Source organism: Tinamus guttatus, unplaced genomic scaffold (assembly GCF_059628265.1).
Source record: "Tinamus guttatus ecotype Peru unplaced genomic scaffold, ASM5962826v1 Tinamus_guttatus_pri_ptg000942l, whole genome shotgun sequence".
In the NCBI taxonomy this organism is placed as follows: domain Eukaryota; kingdom Metazoa; phylum Chordata; class Aves; order Tinamiformes; family Tinamidae; genus Tinamus; species Tinamus guttatus.
The window spans coordinates 1515326-1523478 of NW_028289476.1; the positions used below are offsets into that span (position 1 = coordinate 1515326).

The 8153-nt window shown below is 47.8% G+C and overlaps 1 non-coding gene across 1 annotated transcript; it reads right to left on the reverse strand.

Annotated features, from left to right (window-relative positions):
* Positions 1-7737: 7737 nt before the first annotated feature.
* TRNAG-UCC (transfer RNA glycine (anticodon UCC)) lies at positions 7738-7809 on the reverse strand. The gene has a single exon. It is a non-coding gene; the product is annotated as a tRNA-Gly (tRNA).
* Positions 7810-8153: the final 344 nt, after the last annotated feature.

The following is an 8153-nucleotide window of genomic DNA, read 5'->3' on the forward strand; positions in this document are numbered from 1 at the left end:
AGCTGGGTGGATGCTGGTGGTTGTGGCTCCAGTACTGCAGGGTTGTGGTACCCAGGACTCACAAGGGCGGGCTGATGCATACAGTTTCACTCATCTTATGAGTGGTTCTTGATTATTGAGAAGATCTTACCTTACTGGTGTGTGATGGATGGATGTCAGAGAGCAAGTGCATGTTTTTCCATCTCTCACACAAGGCACAGGCAGTTTCTGAGGCAAAGATATTCCTGGGTGCTCTTAGTGGCCACTTCAGCTCCAGGGTGATGTGCTTATTAGCACATATCACCTGCAAAAAAAAATGTCCCCATGTTCCATGTTGCTGTTTTTTTCCCTGGTGAGTAGCCAAACCAGCAACATCCCTCACCTCGATGCTGCTGGTGCTTGGCTGAGTACACTGCTTAGGCATGCTGCAGAGTATTGGGTACTGTAGAGCTACCATGGATGCTTACTTCAGCTTCCTGCCAGATCAGAGAGAGTTGACTCTACCTTCTGAGTTCTTAACAATTATTCCTACAGCAGCAGCCTGGGAGAGCTCAGCTATACTGTAAGTGGCATATACGGGCTCTCATGAGAAATCCAGGAGGTTTGGAAGCAATGAGTATTCTTTGTAGCCCTTTGGAAAATACCCTCAGGCACAAGTGCCAGTGTGTCTTCAGAGTTCTCTTCCAGCTGTCACTCTACCATGTGGTGGTACCTGCAAGCCCAGGGGCAGGAATTTGTGAGGTGATTCCTGGACAAGATTTACTATGAGGTGGCAGACACTGTAATTTCACCATCAGGGAGATCTGCTGGGCAAGAGAGGACCATCTTTTCAGAATCTAGAATTGCTCTTGTGCAGTCTTCTCTTTCCAAAGATAAGGGATAACACTTGGCTTCTGGGGAGCCGTGGAAAGGGTTCCCCCTGGATTCTTGGTGAAAATTTCCTTCCTTGTAGAACCAAGAAGTCTATGCCCTTTGTGGAAATTCCCCAAAGAATTTCCCAGCCCTAGAGTCCTCTGGTGTTCTTAACTCACAAGACACCCAGTTTCTACCTCTCATTAAGACTGGTCTGCAGGAAAGAGCTTCAGCTAGTCTGCTATGCTAGCATGCAGTATATCACCCTCTCCAGGGCTCTGTGTGACTAGGAGTGGGGTTTACCATGCCTGTTGCCACATTGACCAGCCCAGGCCATTCTCCTCTTTGCAGCAGAGAGAGGAAAGGGAGACCTGAACCATTGTCTACCATATTGAAATCCGAAAGCATGAGCTCAGGTTGAGTGCAGTTCCCTTAGATTTAGAAAAGCTCATCTCACTGATTTTCAGTAAGAAAATGCAGCTCAGGTGATATCCCCTTAGCAGTATTTTTTTTTTTTTTGTGCCTGCAAAATGCAGACAGGTCACTAAGCCACAGCTAGTTCCTGTTTGGAATCAGCCATTTCCTGCCTTGAGATCATGTTGTTTTCAAACTTGACTGATTGAAAGAAATCTAGTGACTAGTTTATATGGGGAAATGGAAAAGAAATCTAAGGAAAGCATTCACTCATCAGTTAATCATTTCTGTTACAGAAGGCTGTAGAAGAAGTGCTGAATATTAAAGCTATACTGACAAAAGCTGAAGAAGAAGTGTCTGACCGCTTCTATACAGCTTTGTCAGATGGGGAAGCTCGAAGTAAAGAGCAATGTGATGCTCTTTTGGAGGATCCCCAGTTCTCTTCAGGCAACTCTGGCAGCTCTAGGCCATGCAGCAAGGAGCTGCATGGTTTGTGGGAAAGTCTGTCCTCCAACAGCACAAGAAAGGTTTTCGCAGAAACAAGCATAAAGCCCAACAGATCACCAAGTGGTTTCAACGCCATAGCAGGAGGGAAGACAACTTCTCTGCAGCCTCAAAAAGCATCTTTTCCATCAGTGTATAGAAGGACCCAGATGCCTCTGGAACTGGAGGCATGGAGGAGAGTGCCTCAGGACCTCTGTAGCTTTCAGAGGGACATTACATGCAAGGGATCCAGGACCGAGTTGCCAAAGAAGTTGCTTTTGAGCCAAACTTACTCTGAATCACCATTAGGAAGTAAAGATTGCAAACTTTCCAGGTGGGATAACAGTGCTGTTGACTTGGACGGAAAGCAAGACTATTCTAGCGACAGTGTTTTTAAAAATCTAGAAGCACTGGGTATTGTTAAGGTGGCTGAGAGAGTGGTCTGGGAGGTATATGAGAGAGTGAAAGAGCTGGGTCCATCTGTCTGCGTTTTAAGGGAGGCTCCCTTTGAGTTCAGAGGAAGATTATTTGGCAGCACTAAAAGAACAGCATCACCTGCAGCTGTGCATATAGACCCCCATGAAGAAATTCAACTTGTTGCTAGCGAGATTGTAGCAATTGTTTTTGATAACTTCGGCAAGTGTTTGGTATCCAGTGTGTCAAATAAATCAGAGCCAGGACCTTCATCCATGAACCAGGAGCTGCTTGCCAGAGCAGCAAGGCAAGCTCCCAAATCAAGAGGAAACAGTTATAGGCAAGCTGAAATACCTATTTATGACAGAGAATTTCACCGACCTTCTAATGACAACATCACCAAAAACAAAATAGGAAAGCCTCCTGTTGAAAATGCTTCTCACATGCAGCAGCTGTCAGACTCCTTCATTAAAAAAAAGGTTGGAAAAAAAAGAAATCAAAAGGCAGTGCCTTCAGAGGACAGTTCAGAAGAGGAAGACAGAGTGCTGAGTGGAATAGTGGATTCCATCTTAAATCAGTGCCATCAGCCTCTGAATGAACTCAGTTCAGATTTGAACCCTGGAAGCTGTTTAGCAGAAGAGCTTGGACTGATGTATAAAAATAAGAGCTTTCTCAATCAGGACACTGTGAGGCCAGAAAAAATGAAAATGCCTGCCAGAAAATTGAAGGAGATTCATCCAAGTACAAGATTTCATCCTATCAATCACACTGGAATGACCGGTTTTTCAGAGGAAGCAGCACAAATAGATGAGGAAATTTCACATACTTTCCTCTCATCTGTCCTCTGTGGCTGTGAGCAAGATGCTCATACCAGCCCAGCAGAGACTCACAGGTCCACATATCAGACTTCTCTGCCTCCATCAAGACCTTTCAAGGACATGCTAGAAATTCTCCTTAAACCAAGGTCAGCCTTTCACCCCTCCCTGCTTTGGAGGCAATGTGTTGGGGAGGCTTGAGGAAGACAGACAGTATTTCTCTCTAAAACAACACTGACGTTTACATAAGAGCTTTCCTAGTATCAGGTTACGTGACAATAAACTCTATCTCAGTTTCTTCTATCACACTAATGAGTGAACTTCAGAATCCTTAACATGAGCAGAGAGTGTCTGTGCTCTCCTCTCTTCCCTCCCTCCGCCCACCCCAAATAAAAAAAGCCTGTTAATCCAAACTCTTTTTGGAATAGAAAACTAGGACACACTGGGGATGTTGGTTCCGTAATATCTTTGACCATGGATCTTAATTCTTGGCTATCTCTCCAGGAAAGCCCTTTCCCAAGGCACCCTGCTGTTCTATTCGACGTGTTTTTAGGGCTGCAGTACAGTCTCAAGTCTGCCATCAGCAGTATTTCCTTTTTTCTCCCTCTTGTCTTGTGAAGCTACAAATACTGTTGTTTTGAAAGAGTTTTTCTACTTGTATTCAGCACAGTGAATGTCTAGGAACTTGAGACAGTCCAGTGTAATGTATGTTTGCTTGCCTCTTGTGCTGCTCCTCACTAAAAACATTGTCATTTTATTTGCATTTGGTTCCTCTTACCTCATAGATTCCAGGTGGAGTTTGTGGAGTTTTTGCTGCCTCCTTTAGAGTTGCTTTTGACTAATTTGCTTTCCAAAGTAAGCTTTTAATTTTAGTTTATCCTGGTTTTTTTTTTTGTTTGTTTGTTTTCTTTCCCTTCAATCTTACGTTAAGATTACTACTCCTCCTATACCTTCATCTCCTTAAAATCCTGCAGAGCCACGGGCAAGGATCACTCCTCAACATGTTCAAGTTATGTAAATGTAGGCAATAAAAGAGAGAAATCTACTGATAGTTATGAATTGTCATTCCTTGGTTTTTGTTTGGAAAAGCCTTTGGCTCATCTGCCTCATCAGGGTGAGCAAGGCTATACACTTTGGTGATGTTTGGGTGTGAAGGACGTCTTAAGTCAGCTCTTGAGTATTTTCAGTGGAGAAACTCGGACTGGCCCTGAGAGACAGCTCTCCTTGCATACCATGGCAGATGCTTATGAGTCAAAGGACTCAAGTCTTCAGGGATGTGGAAAAACTCAACAGTGAGGAAGGACTGCTGTGACTTGTAAGGAAGTACGTTTATGTCAGGAACGAGGGATATGATAATGTGGCTGATGCTGGTCAGGCTCTACTACAGCCTGTTTCAGCTACCTTGGAGCCTGGGAACACAGGCAGGTTCATGACAAGATGAGAGCAGGCTTGGTCCCCTCCAGAGTGAAGAGGGCAAGCCATCACTCTCTGGGATCTCCATAGCCATGTGCATTGGGGATTGAGTGGGCCTTCATGCTTCTTCCTTCTGTGGCTTTGCATGCTGCTTGGTCAGTGGAGAATCTCATGTAAACAAGCAGATCAAGCTGTAGGATGAAAATCAAAGAAGTTCAGCAGTTCCATAGCATGATGGCTCCCAGTGGCTCTGGGAGAGCAACACCAACATTTTTCTGGAATGTGAAGAATTGAATGGGCCATGCTATGCCTGACCCAGGAGAAAGAGCAGTGAACCTGAAGCTTGCTGCTGCAACTCACTCCTAAAAAGCAGGCCATACTTGCTTTAGACCTTTATCATGATCTTGCTGGTCAAAATAGGTATGTTTGGATGCGGGTCACTTTCAGGGAAGGATTGAGGAATCTCTGTCCTAGACCTTGATCTTGTTTGCATGAGATTCTTCACTGCCCAAGCAGAACACAGACACCTGGCAGGAAGAAGCATGAAGGCCCACTCACTCAAGCCCCATACATGCGTAGCTATGGAGATCCCAAAAAGTGATGGCTTACCGTTTCGTCACCAGAGGGAATTACCCCACTCTTGCTTCCTCTTCCTCATCATGAATCTCTCTTTGCTCCCTGGAATTGAGGACAGCATAAATAGGCTGTAGTGCAGCTTGACCAGTATCAGCACTAGCAACATGATCACAGCCCTCACTCCTGAACCAAAGGTGTTTCCCTTCAGCTCACATATGTTCTTCCTTGCTGTTGAGCGTTGCCACAACCCTGCAGACCTGAGACTGTTTTCTCTTACAGGATTGTGCAGCTGCCCACCCTCTCTATCTCGCACCCACACACCCTTCCACACATAATTATAGAGACTGTTCAGGCAATTATAGAGACTGTTCAGGTTATCTCTTGTGTCATTTGGTAAGGCTGAATACATCTTCAGTGGGCAGGGAGGCTCCTTCCTTGGTCAGGGGAAACACCCTATCCCTGCTACCAGCAGGACAGCATCCTGGGGTGTGGTTTGTAGCACCAGCCTTTAGGGAGCAGCTCGATGTTCTCCCTGTCCTGATGGTGGCACACAGCCGCCTCCACAAGTCCTCCGGGGACTACCTTTTCCTGTCTCAGTAATGACCCGGGCCCCTGCATGCTCTGACTGGCATGAGGCAATGTGCAAGGGCTGGGGCTGTAGTTCATGCACTGTGGAAGCATGTCTGGCTCTGGGCTTTTTCTGTGTGAACATTCTCTCTGTCACTCTCGACTCTCGACACTCTCTCTCTCTCTCTCTCTCTCTCTCTCTCTCTTTCTTCTCTCTCTCACACACACACGCACACACCCCTCGCCCCACAGAATTATAAAGACTGTTCAGGCAAGCTTGTCTCAACAAGCGTCATTATCACTCGTGACTCGTGAAGTGATGAGATCTGCCTTTACAGGAGAAGGCCGTGCTCCAGTCCTGCTCCTAGCTCCTGCTGAAAGGCATGGCCACGTAGCCTTCTGGCCCAGGCCTGGCCTATCACTTGCACTGGCTCTGCCACTTTCCTGACAGGGAGCTGACCTACACAGTGATGCTGGCTGGGAACAAGCCATTTATGTGTGGAGTTTTGTTCTCCTGGTGCAGCTCTGTGACATGTCTTGACATGGCATCACAGAAGCACTGGAGAAAGCATGAGAGCATCAGAGCACATAACCTCATTCATGGTGATGAGGCAGGACTGAAGTCAAGCTGGGGAGTAAATCTGCAGGTCAGGATGAGGATCAGAGTCAGGACTGTCAAGGGTCAAGCACAGTCCAGTGACCACCAGGCATAGCAGATCAGTAGTCAGGCTGCGGTGTCCAGATGCGGGTCAGGGTTCAGGCCAATGGGATCCATATTTAGGCAGGGTCATGTCTTTGTCATAGTCAGAGACCAGTACTCCCACAACCCAGCATCGTCAGAGAAAATGGTCCAGAACTGAGCCTAAATAGAGCTGCTGGGTCCACGGGAAGAGGCTGCATGCTTGGGATTCCCAGACAAGGCTGGTCAGGCTCACTGGTGCCCTCAGGGCCCTGACTGAGAGTGGACTCTCTCTCTGCTCAGCAAGCCCAGGAGCAGGCAGGAAGAGATCCCTACATGGGTCCCCTAGATCTCACTGAACAATTTCCTTCCAACTCTTCTCCAAGAAAATCAAAACTCAGAAAAATTCATCTCTGTTATTAGGGAAGAGAAAAGTTATCTATTCCTTTATGCAAACAGAGAAAAAAAATGTGTCTTGGAGCTGTGATTTGACTTCAGCACACGTGAGCTCTTCATTCTACTCTGGACAAGCCAACAAGAAGTCAGGATGGTCAAGAGTCATGATGGCAATAAATGCGTCTTTCCCACTCCCTTCAAATCTGAATAACCAAGAAGTTAAAGACTTTGCCTGTGGTACCACCCCATGGTCTCTCTCGGGGGGAAAAAGGTCTTTGTTCTGCCTTGCTTGGAGACTGGAGGCCTGGGCAGGAAGGGTGAGCCCTGGAGGAGGCTGGGACAGTCTGAAGGAGTCTCCCAATGCCCCAGTGAAAAAGGCTTTTGAGAAAGTGCTCCCCACGCTGGAACTCCAAGGTGGAAAAAGGCAGATCAGAGGCTGGAGCTTCTGCCTCACACCTGTGGGCACAACACCTTCCCTTTGCACGGCTCTGCTCACACCAGCCCTGAAGATGCTCTCTGATGGAACTGTGTGCCCGTGATGTGAATGCCAAGGATGGCTGCAGTGTTCTTGGTCCTCTCAGAACAGGTAGAGATCCCAGTAGAGCCAGGGCAACCTGGAGAATGTCACAACAGAAGTTCCTAGGTGGATTTGTTCATGAGGGAACCAGCAGCGAGGCTGGGCTATTTGCGCTCCTACAGACCTGGGAGCAGGCAGAGATGGTTGGGGTGGGGAATGTGGAGGAGGTGGCAGAGGCTGTGTGCAAGGAGGGATGGAGTGGAGGGGGCAGGACTCATGTGGGCGCTGGGGGAAATGGGGCAGGGGTATGTGCCTGTGAACATTTCTTTCACTGTCATGAGCACAGCTGCCTGCCAGGAAGCTGGTCTGTGCTTGACTCTTGGCCAGCGTCACTTGTAGCCTCAGCCACTGTTCTGCTTCAGCCCCTGGCATGTGCCTCAGCAAGGCAGGCAATGTGGAAACCAAGGCTGTCTCTCCTGGGCTCTGTGGACTGGCCCATGCTGCCTGTGCATGCAGTAAGGGGAGTGGCTGCCCCAGGGAAGAACATGAGCTTGTTGGGGAAAGCCAGGCTCTTTTCTGGTAAGAGATGGAAGGACCTCTGCAAGCAGTTAGAAGAAGAAGAAAAGTGGGTGTGCGTTGGCCGGGAATCGAACCCGGGTCAACTGCTTGGAAGGCAGCTATGCTCACCACTATACCACCAACGCATGCAGGCTACAAGCACATGCCTGCTTGTCCCTGTCTGAGGCTGCAGGCCTCTGCCAAGAGGGTGTGAGTGGAGGAAGCAGAGCTCTGTGGAAGTCCCAGAGTTGCAGCTTCATTGTGAAGCAGAAGTGCCTGCAACCAGGGCGCATGGATGCAGATCCAGCACCTGGACATCAGGGTGGCCTCTGGGCTTCGCTGACACTGGCATATTTTTAAAATCTGCCTGTGCACAGTTTTTTTCTGGATGGAGACCATAACTCAAGACAAGAAGCTGATCTTGCTTGAGATCCCATCTACTGCTTCAGGGATGAACAACAGGCATTTCTCTCATTTCCATGGGCCTGGT